The 13,391-nt window shown below is 41.0% G+C and overlaps 1 long non-coding RNA gene across 1 annotated transcript; it reads left to right on the top strand.

Moving 5' to 3' along the window:
• The first annotated feature begins 516 nt into the window (after positions 1 to 516).
• Positions 517 to 6,974, top strand: LOC311432801. The gene is made up of 2 exons (XR_014690341.1): positions 517 to 1,509; positions 6,630 to 6,974. It is a non-coding gene; the product is annotated as an uncharacterized lncRNA (long non-coding RNA).
• Positions 6,975 to 13,391: the final 6,417 nt, after the last annotated feature.

Raw genomic sequence — 13,391 nt, 5'->3', positions numbered from 1 at the left:
CCTCCAGCCAAGAAAATGAAGCTGCTGTCTGAAGTACAGACCCAGTCAGAACATCTGAGCTCTTGAGTACACTTATGCTCATAACGAGCCAGGTGTGTATACACATACACACGCACATGCACAGAAATGGTAAAAAAAAAAAACTTGTATTATTCATACAAAATACTTGGAAATTAATTTCAGCCTGAGAAGGTGTCAGGTTTGTAATCTGTTTGCAGACAACTTGTAAACAGAGAGTTTGGGTTCACCAGCTATTATTTGCTCGGCTCAGTTTTGTGTTTAATAAATTATTGGATTTTTTTTTCTCTACTGGGTTCTTAGTGGATATAAACAGATTTCACAAGGTTGATCTCACTCCCAAATAAGCCAGGAGAACGCAGAACTTTAAGCTGTTTCCTTAACAACCTGATAATGCCACAAACACGGCAGTGAAGCTTCTGGCACTTGCTATTTTGAGAGGTTTTTATCTCTGTAGAAATGAAGAACCTGCTGGCAAGTGGTCAGGCACAGGCTTCTCATGGACGAACACCAGTGCTGCCAGTGGAAAGCCTCACCGTGCCTACAGGAGGTGCACACCAGCCTCAAGCATGTTGCATTTGCCGATTTGCTTTCCGTGATCCTTCCATGAGGCTTCTCCAGGAGCTGCTGCTGCCAAGAGCATCTACTGGGACTCGCCAGAGCAGTCAAAGCTCTGCCAGCTCTGCTTGCCTCTCACTACTGTCTGCGGGATTGCACTCAGGGAGGAGAAACAAAAGGAGTTTTTTATTTGTGCATCCAGTATTGCATCCATCTCCTTCACTTGTAAGACGCGAGATAAGGATACCTGGGAAGAGCTGCTCTCCTCTGCTACAGCACTGCGGGGCTGTGCTGAGACCTGCCCTGCTTCTAATATTTGCTCACATCTGTTATGTTCGTGCCAGCAACAGCCTCAGCCAAATATTTCAGATGCAAATGTTTAGACAGTGAACCATGGGTCATATCATATGGAAACATTTTTTTTTTCCTGGACTTTTGTTATGGATGCTGTTCAAAATGTAAAGATTGAGATCGCTTACAGTTTTTTTTCACGCTGCTTTGTGGTACACAGGTCTATTTTTATCTAATTCTCTATTCAACTTGCAGACAGATGACTGTGTGTAAGACTGTATAAATTCTGTTTTAGCTGTATTTTCCAAATCAGATTTGGTGTAAATAGCAGTTCTTGTCCACAATAAAAAATAAGCCAGCTTTCTAAAATACTTCTGTTCTCAGAGCTTGTTTGATATACCTCTGATCAAGTTCAAGCTACAATTTTGTAAATCAAGGAACCTGAAAGTCTTTAAAAGCTATTGTAAATTATGTAGAGTGAAGAAAAACTTGGGCCCAGAATATTTCTTCATCATGTCTGAGGAAAGGAATAGTTCTGTAGAAACGAGTGTGGATTTACTGGGAGGCATATGTATCCATTCACTAACTGTCCCACCAGGAGGGAAGAGGGATTAGAGAAGAGAAGTTATACGTTTGCAAAAGGTAACATCTTTTTTTCTCCTCTTTTTCTTCCCATTTTTGTATTCAAATGCATTATGTTCTCTGCTTGTGAATACTGAGACCAACTCTCCTGCTTCTCCCAGGGTAGGGATGCTGCCTCACAGCTCATCGTGAGTCCGCGTTATTTCAATCCACCCACATTTGGAGGACTCCAGAGCTGGGCGGGATGGAAGTGCAAACTGCTCATCCTGCCTCAGTAATCCTCCACCTTCCTCACTACTGTGAGTAAAGGATAAATAAAAATAGAGAGTAAACAAAAGACACTCCTACACAAGAAGCAATTACTTTTTCAGCTGATTTTAGCTAAGAATGGACTTTGTTGTCAAGGCTCCTCCATTTTCATTTCAGTTGTTGTTTCTTTTTGTATTGATCCTTTGTAAACATTGTGACTTGCAGCAATCAGCAATATTAGTAACTCGTCTGGCAGCAATGTACGTTAAAACAGGTATTTTCTGTAACAGAGTGGGAGGGGAGAGATGGTAAATGTTAAAATGAAAAACAGCCTGATTTTTAAATGAGTAGAGAAAGCCTTCTGAAGAACAGTATAAATGAGCTTCAGTCACAGCAACAAACACTCTTCTCTGTTTTCTGCTCCCATTATGATCAGCCCTGGGACCAGGGCCCCTCCTAGACAGGCAGGCTGGTAAGCAAGATCATAGCTCAACATCTTGCTCTTACTTTCCGGGTCCTCAAAGCTTCTACTGCTTTGTGCACGAACCATCAGCCGGTAGCAGGGAAGCCCCAGGCACAAAGCAGAGTCCTGCCCTTGCCTGACTGCCCACCTCCCAGCCCTGCAGGGTATTAGGAGACAAATGGGGAGAGCGCAGTGTGGAGAATGTGGCGATGACACCACCTCCATGGCCACGAACTGGTCTCCTCAAGGGGTGGCCCACCAGATCATGTCCCCCAGGAGACACCTCTAAGGAAAACCCCTTCCTAAGGACCATCTGGGCATCACTCTCAGCTGGACATCAAGCTCTCTGGCCTTCAAAATGGGAGAAGTCTGCATATGGCTATAGGAACAATCTGAGGTACAACAAACTTGAGAAATACAACAGGGAAAAAATCTCTGTGGAGTCCTGTTGACAGGATTTTTTTATTTTATTTTATTTTTAAGAGACCTGGATTTAAAGATCTACAAGTGGCCAAATATCAGTTCAGAGCTCAATCTATTGACTGGGTCAGAATCCTAATCCGCACCCCTCGATTCCCACCTCCTGAGAGGGACTAACGTGGAGTTGCTTACTGTGGAATAGGCGAATAAATTCACTTTAGAGAGCCACAAATTGCAGAGACTGCCATGTAGGAGATTTATCTAAAGCATTCCTTGCAGGTATTTCTGAGAATGGATATGTTAATACTCAAGCACATTTTAGACTGTGATCACCTAAGTTATATAGCAAAGTTAGATGATGATACACAAAAAAAAGAGGCTCCTGACGAAAATGGAGTACCTCATTGTGAAGATGGTTAGAGAAAGCAGTCTGCAGCTCACACCTGAATAGAAATGCAAGGTAGCCATCAGCTGCCTTTGTTACTGTGCACCAGTGAATGTAAGGGGGACAACTCAAAACCCAAATTGTTCCATGTTGCCCTTGAGTGCCTACTGTCTGGTGTTAAGAGGGCTTTTTAGGATTACTGTGCACACTGAAAGAGCCAGAAAAGCCTTAGGCCGACCACAGTGCTTTTTCTGCTGGAAACACTTCCCAAGATTTAGCCATAACCCATCATTGAATCTGCCCTTCCAGGAGCCCTGAATAACATTAGGAGACACACAACCCTTCTGTCTGTCCAAGACTGGTGAGGACAGCCTTACAGATGGCTTTTGCCTTCTGTTACCTGGGCCGATCAAATAAAGCCTTTTTGACAGAACTCTCAACGCAGTTTCCTCACTCATTTTGTTGAGGTACTCATTCAGTGTTTATGATGGAAATTTTTATTCCAGCTTGAGAAAGTAGACTGTTTCTTCAGGTTTACCTGGTGAGAAGCCTTCCCTCAAGGTCCCACTGGAGGACAGAGGTGAACGTGCCAGTCACCCAGCAGATCCTCAGGGCAGGTGAGCACAGCAGGGCACAGAAGGCAGCAGCGATGCTTGGAGCTTGCAGAGGGTGTGCCAGGACAGGCTCTGAGCTGCCCTGAATGTGTGGCTGCCTTTCAGCAGCTAGGAAATATCTCTGGGTATGCAGAAAAGGACCCAGAGGATCCTCCAGAGCACAGAGGTGTGGATATACAAGTGCACTGTACTTTTTATGCCTTTTGGTGGTTTTGCAGGCTGAAGCAGTTCAGCTAGTTGCACTGAGACCATTTGATGATATTTGTAAAAGAAGCACTACTTTATCTTCTGCCAGCAGAGGAAAGTAGCTTTGTAACAGCCCTAGCAAGAAAGCTGTGCAGCAGAAGACTGGCAGACAGCACCTGAGATAATAGCACAGGGACAGTAACAAGACAGGAGGAGGCACAGCCCAGTTAGTCACAAGTGGAACACTGTGGAGTCAGGTTTTGCCTTTCTCCAAGGGATTTTGGCCTTCTGCTCTGATGCAAGCCATTGTTTTGGAGAACAATACCCTCTCCAGTGGAAGGAGCACCACTGCCATGCAGCCTTCAGGTGAACAGCCCTTGATGGGGGTTTGTGAGAAATGTTCAGACCAAAGTATCCCCAATAATCTCTTTAGTCCCCCTAACCCTAGAGCCCTGAAGGGCCAGAATAGGTACCACTTAACATTGTGGTAGGTGAGGCTCAGCTGAAAAGCACTCAAACTGCTTACAACTGTCTACCCATAGCCATCAGCTGGGTTACATTAACACTGTCTTACATTATGAATGCCTTTCCATATCAATTTCTAAAGAGCAAATAAAAAGGAGTAATTTATAGCAGTGGTTCCATACCAAGGAAGCAGGCTTTATGAGTAAATTCTGGAAGCCCAGCAGAAAGCCTCTGTCAGGTCTGTTGTCAAGGTCAGTCCAGAAATTACTGCCCTGCATTTGATCTTGCCTCTGGAGGGAGGGAGACTGCCACCAGTTAGGTAATAGCAGGAGGAAATGTAGTACAGTCCAGTGAAGGAATGATTGCCATTTTCACTGGGACAATGGCTGGATAAAAGAGACTGGGCACCCTGTTCAGAGCCAGCTACACTTCCCCTGCATGTCTCACCACTCCCTGCTGCACAAGAGTTATCGTGAGCCAGTTATAAAGCATCCTTTACATCAGCCACCTCATCCCTGAGCGTGCAGAAAAACGAACTCAGCACACACATATCTTCCATTGTCAGCCAGGAGAGGGACTTCAGAGAAGGAAAAAAGAAGAAGAAAAAAAAAAAAAAAGTACAGCTTTTATAGCTGCCTCTACAGCAAGTAATCAAACACAGCTCTCTCGAAAGGATTCCCAGTCAGGAGCACAGAGTGGGAGCAGCAGGGAATGCGACAAAGCGGCAAAGCTGGCCCTGAGTGCTGCAGCCATGGTGGCGGCGGCCCGAGGATGAAGGCATGTTCTCCTGTTTCATGCAACAAAGCAGATAGAAATTCTATTTGCATATATATATATATAAAAAACACAATACATAGAGACACTGTCTGTAAAAACTAGGTAACAGAATATCATAGTGAGCCAAATTATTTCTGTCACTGATTTGTATTCACTAGACCCTATGAAAGGGGCCCAACCTGTACTCTGAAAAACTTCCAGTGGAACTGCTGCCCCCAGCAAACCGAGTAAAGACTAGAAAGTTCTTGCAGAAGCAATACACTTGCTTTTCTTCTGTCCTTACCATTACCACCACAGAAGCAATTCTTGAGCCTTCAAGGGTCAGTGGACCACAGGTTAAAAAGCACTGCCTCAGAAACCCTGATGAAAAACTGAGGCCCACTATGCTGAGCACTTCCAAACACCAGAGGTAACATCCTGCTCTGGAGAGTTTCGAGTGAGTAGATCAGATGGAGAGAAGAGACACTGGGAGTAGGAATACGTCTTTTCTGAAGCTGTCCAGGTTACTAGCAGAGCCTGACATGGTTTATTTTGATGGTGTGCAACCCTCCTTGGAGGTAAAAAAGCCATTTTCCATCCTAATGTACAGCAGCAGCTAAACTGAAGGGACGTTCATACGAAGGACTACAGTTTTCTTGCTTTTGATGTGTTTATGTAGAAATATTTGTGTGCATATATGTATTTTAAGGAGTTTAAAAAATTAGACGATGCTTTGGCAAGGTACAGAAAAAAAAAAAAAAAAGTATTTTAATCATGAACAGCATATGGATTCTTTCACATATGTTTAAACTTGTAGCATTCAAATAACACAGAGGAATTTCATTAAAACCTACATGCCATTGTTTTTGTAATCAAATGCAGGTCGCTTTAAGATATTTATTTATTTACTGATGAATGTGAAGAGTTTAAATGGCTAAATTTTAAGTTAAGCACCAAGTTTTAGTGGTTTCCTGTCTAGTTTTTCATTTTCTGGTGCTTTTCTTTTTTGAATAAAATGTTAGAAACCATGGGTAATGTTAAAAAACTGGCTTCTTTATGAAAGAGAGATTAAAGAGGGTCACATTTTCTGTGTGAACACACATAACTGGAAATTAACTGTGTAGTTGTACACAAAATATGATATAATATAACCTGAATGTAAATCAGTTGATGAAAAAGGAATATGCCATACAATATCCAGTAAAAACTTCTGCATGTTTTTACTGTAGAAGCCCTATCAGAAAATTCACATTATAGTGGGAATAGCCAGAAGTCTTACGGGTTGATACCAATTATTTACAGTTCCTAGTAATTGTTAGAATGTGAAAAATTACTCGAGCATAATAAAAATTGCTATAAACTATAAAATATAATAGTAGCTGATAAAGAAAAGGAAAGCCTGTGGCAGAAATCAGTTGGATATTACAAATAAATGTAATGGCAAATTAGAACACAGCTCACAACTTGTCATATAGCAATAAACTATAGATATTTTGGCACTAAAAAGCAATAAGAGGGGCTGTGTAGATTAGTTTCAATTGTGAACCTATTCTGTTCTTTTAGAGCACTCCATTAATAAAAGGGTTTGTTGTGTGGACTACAATCCTGAATATTCTCTGATTCTGTACTTCCTGCATTCAAGGAGCAGTTGCAGCTGAGCCAAATAACTGCACACAGGACCCTGGCATTGCACCCATGGCAAGACGTCAAATCCCAGGAAATCAGAATCATCCTGGAAACATCTCATGAGCAAGTGTGTTGCAATCCTACTAAGGCACTGTTATAAACAAGCTTTTGACTGCAAAGGAATCGTTAAAACTGAAGATGCTGACCATATTATCCACAAGACTGAACATCATAGCCAAGTGAAGAAACAATGCACAAGAACCTAATTAAGAGCAGGTTAATATATCCATGTTACTTACCTTGTTAAATGAAAGGTACCCTAATAATAATTAAGCTAAATAAAATCAACTGCTAATGGCAATATGTCATTGACTTCTTTTGATCCTACTATTCATTTCACTAACTCTCACATATGAAGTTAAATAGATAGTTTATATAAAGATCAGTTAAGGCTTATTTTCACGTATTATTCTGTTTTTCCCCCTCATTGAGTCAGTGATCTGCTATCCTGGTAACAGACAAAAACAGCAAAGTTTGCTTTTGCATTCTTTAAAAAGGGATGTTCTCATCTAGTGGGAGTTAATATAGTAATATAAATAAATATATTTATTTGATAATATAAGTAATATTTTAAGAAACTAAATTAACAAGTAGTTAATAAGGGCAGCTGCTTAGTTAGTATTCTAGATTTAATTCATTCTTATGATAATTTTAAGAAATCTGTACTGTAAATTATTAAAAGAGTATGTACCAAAAGCGTTGCATAAGCACAATATTTTTTAAGGGCTGTTTTGTAACACAGTATTTATTTCTGGCCTCAGTATTGCACTGAAATATAGACTGCGAATTCCTACTTGATTTGGCTATTATATCAAAAAGTAATTTATGCTCTTCTATGGGCAGCAACATTCCCAACTTCAGACAACAGACAAAGCAATTGAAGTATATCACTGAAGTTTTACTACAATAGTTGACTTCGCTATTATTGCACTTCTTCCCTGAAGGAAGGAGAAAAAAAAAAAAAAAAAGAAAAAAAAAAAAGCGCACAGGTTAGCTCTTCCTTTCAGATAAGAAATTTCAAGTTACGTAAAGCAATGTTTTACGGAATGCAAGTGACATTTGAGCCAGACTATATCCTTCTGTTAGGTAAAGAGTAAAATCTTTCTGGTGCTACAGGAACTATATTTTAATTGTTTTGTGAATATGCATTACTCCCTCCTACTTCCTCCTTACTTAAGATGGAAATATTGTTACCATGTTTCTGTGTTCTATTTCAACAGACTTTTATCATTACAGCACAATATAACATGTCATACACCATATCAAACAATACCCAAAGTTAGGAGACAAAAAGAAGTAAGCAACAATGAATATAAGTCGCATCCCCGTTTTATACCTGGAGAACATAGGAAGGAATGAATACTTCAGGAGCATGTTTCAAATCTATTTTCCATAGTATTTCAAGGATGGATTCCTGAACTCACTTTATACAATGCTTTTTTCAAAAAAAAAAAATAGGTTTCCTGCAAACCTATTTTACTTTAAGTAGTCTTTACTAACTTTAAGAATTCCCTGAAGAACTCTCTCAAAAGAGATCCAAGCTCTTTGAAGTTGATACGAGCCCAACAACTTCAGAACAAGGAGAGCTTCTGCTGCTTTATATACAAAGCTAGGTTTGCCGAGGATCTAAAAAATGTTATTCCAAGGTATTCTGATTCTGCGCAACAGGCAGGACAGTTATTACATATTACTGTTCAGAATCAAACATACCTCTGTATTTGCTGTAAACTGCAAACACCGCTCTATTCAGGATGCATGTTAAATTCAGTACAGTTGTGACTACTGATGATAAATGCCCGTTGCTGCTTCCAGCATCTAAAAAACAAGTCAAATTCCAGCAAAAGTCTCTTAGGGAGAACATTATCAGGTTTTAAATACTCATGACAAAGACAAAATGCTTTCTGATCTCTTCAAAAGTTGCATCAGACATTTTATCATTATCACTTCACCTCCAGCCAGGAGGAAAAGGAAGCTATGAAAAGAGATGGCAGAGCTCCATCATAAAAGCAATATTCCTCTAGCGTAAGGAAGCTTCCTAGCAATGAGCATTAAAGATCATTTGAAAGCTATGGCAGACAGACCTAAAGAATACTGATAAAAAGATAAATTATGCTTTTCAAACTCTATTTGTGACTAAAAAATAAAAAAATCAAGATGGTTTCAAAACAAAACAAAAAAAAAATCAAAAATTAAAGATCCCCCACATTTCTGACCATGTCACTCACATATTTTGTTTAGCTCAGTAACTCCCTCTCTCTTTTTACATAAAGCTGAAGCTCCTTTATTTCACATCTGCTTGGCATTACTTTCGCTCTTTAGATCTAATCAGAGTAGACAAATAATCTGAGGAAATATTTTGAACTGGTTTCCATCTTACTCTGTTAATTTATTACTGAAATAGAACATCAGTAGGGAGATAATCTGAGGAAAGATTTTGAACTGGTTTCCATTTTACTCTCTTAATGTATTATTGAAACAGTACATCAGTTTGCACCTCATTCTACATAGTTTTAGTCTTCATAATTGCAGAATAAAATTGAAAACACATGAAGTAAGTGCACTTGATTGTGGTACACAAAGTGCAACATCCATGTCAGTGGGAAAAGCAGCAAGAGACAAACCAGTCTTGGTTGCTGCCTGTTATTGAAGGGAAAAAATGAGAATTTTAATCATCAGTGATGGAGGAATTATTTGGTACTGAGAGATCTGAGCTGCCTAACTAATGGAATATCAGATGAAATGAAGCATTTTCTTTTCAGAAGACCAATCTCTATGCCAAGAAATACTCAGGCTACAGAAAGTGTGCACACATTTGAAAAGCAGTTGAGGCTGGGGGTCTGTTCAGCAATGCTAAGCAGAGCATGGAAAGTTGCTTAAAAGTCCTTTCCTTGGCACTGGTCACGGAGATTCAGCTAAATATAGGATTGCATTAACCACCAGTCACCACTGGTGATATTGCCTGCTACATAAGCAATGAGGTGGTTCCTTGCTTGGAGGTTTTGTTTGTTTTTTTTTTTCATTTGTGGTTGCATCATGTTTTCAGATCTCTTACCTGGTCATGGAGAGAACCCAGCCATGCTGGGAGCTGAATGTTATATAGCCCCTTTCTCAAAGAGTTCACTTTCCCAACAGATTTTAGCAACTTTACTTTGATGTTTGGAAACTGCCTGGGACTAACCTGGAACAACGTGTCAATTCCACCATGGTTGAAATTATACGCAAGCTGCAAGATGAAAAAGAATTCTCCAGGAACCATCTCTTGACTTTTTAATTCATTTTTTTCTCTCTTCTTAAACCTAAATCACTGATATACTGACTTCTCCAGAGCCCACCTCCTTCAGCGGCAAAGAAAGCCCTTGGGGAAGTTCAGCACATCTGAGGAAATCAAGGAACTGGCAGTTCTGCCACGCGTCTTTGTGGACTACCTGTCTGAATCTGAATGCTGCTGCTGTGTGCTGTGCTGTAATCACACACTTTCTTTTCAGACTTTGGAAACTGAGACTAAAATTGCAGATGAAGAGAAATTCCCTAAGAGACCGAGTTTGTTCAGATCTGTCTAAGGCACTTTTCACTTTACCAGTTTTTGTACATAAACAAAAGCAGGGTGCCCTTCAAACACAAATTACTTTGGATTCCTTATAGCCAATGTGCCAAACCAATGTAAAAGTTGGAAATAGAAACCGAATACCCCTGCTAATTAGGATCCAAGGGGACATCCTGCAATGCAAACACAGAGTTTCTTTTTATTATAACAATGCAGAAGGCACTTGTCAATCCGCTGACAGCCAGTCCCAGCAGGATTTGGGGCCAGTTATAAAGACAGTAAACTAGAAGCTCCCTTTTGTATTCTTCCTATACTGGAGGCAGTGTGGGCAAGCCTGTCTGCGTGAGTTAGAACAGGCTGCCCTGCTCAAGCACTGCCTCGCAGGACTAGACCTGAGCTGGAAATCAATGTGGAACAGGACTGTAGCAGCACAGGGAGCAAACAAAACTGGCTGTACTGTTTTTGTGAAGACTGGGCACTGCAGTTTATCTGCTTGCAAACAGGAAGCAATAACAGAGCTAAGACACCTGAGGTAAACAGCTCCTGGAGTCACGTAAGACAGGCTGAGCTGCTTGATGGGGACTTTCATGTGCTGGGAGCCATGCAATGATGCACTGCAAAGGATCAGATTGTCAAAGGCATGGAAATCATAAATAACGCAAAAGGATAAAATCAATGCAGGAAGGGAGGAGTCTTCAAGCTGGCCAAGATGCATGAAGGGTGAAAGAGCAGCAAGCAGGTCTCTCTCCCAGCCAGATGGCAATGGTGCAGCTGAGGGGCCATTCCAGAGGCATACAACAAAGGCTGGGATTAAAGAGAAAGGATCTGTGGAGGTGCTCCATCAGGCCACCCTAGGGTTTGGCAATGCAACAGGTGTGCAGGTACTTTGGCTTCTCTTCAGCATCTACACCTTGTCATCTCTGAGCAGCAGGTACCTCTGGTGAATAACAATTGCTTGCTTCTGAAGAAGTCATTTTTAGTCACTTTAATCAGCTGCTGTCAGAGGCTTCCAGACGGAAGAGTTTGCAGGTGACAAGCACAGCTGGGCCTGTCATGTTAATGCGATCGGTTTCACTTCGCTCAGCTCTCTCTGGATGGAGCCACTTGATCTCCCCACTGCTGGGCGACTTGAGCAGCAGCTCCCTAACCAGAGCTGACAAGGGTCAAAAGTATCTATTCTGTGCCTGAGCCCCAGCTCACCTTGTAATAGTGATAAATGAAGATGTTCCCTGTGCCAGAAGCAAGAGCTCTGACACCTGTAGTGTTTGTATTTCCCCTCTTCAACCAAAGGAGCTCCCCTTGAGCAAGAATCACCCTTCCAGCACCAGCTCCCCTGGTTGAAAGCCCAGATCACATCCCCAGAGCAGAGCTCACTCCACAGTGGAGACACTGGCACAGAGTCCTCCATGGCTGTCTAGATAACGTGAACCTTGAGAGAGTTTCCTATTATAGTAAATTAAGTTCATTTTACCTGCTGAATGCCCTTATACCCTAGCTAATGAGTGCCCTTATTACAAGGCTTAATTCAGTTTTCATTGCACCTTTACAGTTCAGCCCGAAAGCCTCTTTTATTAAATTCTTGCTCTGCTAGTTCCATAGTGAGCCAGAAAAATCATAGTAGTGTAAAATCTTAAGTCATATTGCATGGAGAGGGCAAGGACTGGTCTTCTGTAAATCCACATCATAAATTCTAGTAGAAACCCAGCATATTAGTCCTTGTCAGGGTAATGGCTGCTAAAGAAATGCTGTGCTGGTCATTTTCAAGAGAACATGAGAGATTCCGAGTAATTCCTCACCAGCACGTACTTCCCCTGTTTTGTTGAACTGCGTTTACGTCCCGCTATTCCAACTCCTCCAGTTTTAAAATGGTGTTCTTCAATAAAGTAGCCTCTTCTATGTAAATACCAAAACCTTCTATCACTTCATTACATACCGTGTTTTCCTAAAGCAGCAGGAATTTTACTCAAAGGAGACAACAGTTGTCTGCCCCGCAATGGTGGCCACAATTAGAGAGCAAATTTCCAGCAAAACTCAGCTAGCTCGCCAGCTCACAGCCACAGACTTACGGCTTTAGAAAAGAAAAGCAGGCCAGCTTTCCAACTCAGTGACTGTGCTAAGTCCTCACAGGATGCTGAACACTCAGGGATGCCTGAGGTAGCAAGCCAGCTGAGAGCCAACCTTTCATCCTCATCCCAAACCCTTGATCTGTGGCAGGTTTCTCACTAAGGGAACAAAGAGCAAGCACATAAAGAAAAATATATGAGCCTCTGTTTATATACTGCCCTTTTCTTTCTTTCTTTCTTTTTTACAGCACGGTTCAGCTCTGTCACCATCCACAATAACTTCTCCAGTGTTTAGATCAATAGAATATTTATTTCATTCTCCACTGCATGAAATGCTGTTTGAAGCCTGAATAGCTAATAAAACTTTTGGCCTTCAGTAAGCAACACTAAGTTCTTCCCTCAGGTATGTAAGCACAGGCAAACACTCACATGTTTCAGGATGGAAATAAAGCTGCCAGGGTGCTCCTAGCTACTGGCACACTCTCTCCATCCAGGTTAATGTAATGTGTTATGTAGGCCAGACAGCAAACATAAACAGGGCTTAAACCTACAGCATCCTTAATTTTTCTGCATAAACAAAATTAAGCAATGGAAATTTATGCACCGAAATCAAAGGTTAACCCAAAATGGAATTTTAACTTTTGATCTGGATCCTTAAATCTATTTTAAGGAAAGGCAGCACTTGATTTCTCGTCCTGCTCCTACTTGCTCTCAGGAAGGTATTTATTCAGCATAATTAGTGAAAATATACAGCTTTTTAACCACTGGTCTACTACTTTCTCCTATTTCTGGGGAAAAAAAATAATTGGAAAAAAAAAAAAAAAAAAGTACATTTTATGCCACACATATTTTAACTCTGCCAAAATTTTGACCCTGCTATGAAACAACATTGTTTCATAGGAACTGATGCAAAGATATTTTCACCAAAAGGTGGCTGGCTGGTTTTCTTGGTGGAGAAAACACAGTAAATGATACATAAGCATAGGTATCAAGTTTTACTTGGGAGAAAGAAGGCCAGAAACGATCCAACTTACTTCCTTAGAAAAACTGCAGTTTTCATCAGAGGAGGGAGGTGATAGCCTTGTGTGAAATGTGATAAAGAACAAGGAGC

This window comes from Aythya ferina, assembly GCF_964211825.1.
Source record: "Aythya ferina genome assembly, chromosome: 2".
In the NCBI taxonomy this organism is placed as follows: Eukaryota; Metazoa; Chordata; class Aves; order Anseriformes; family Anatidae; genus Aythya; species Aythya ferina.
This window is presented reverse-complemented; position numbering and strand designations above follow the sequence as displayed.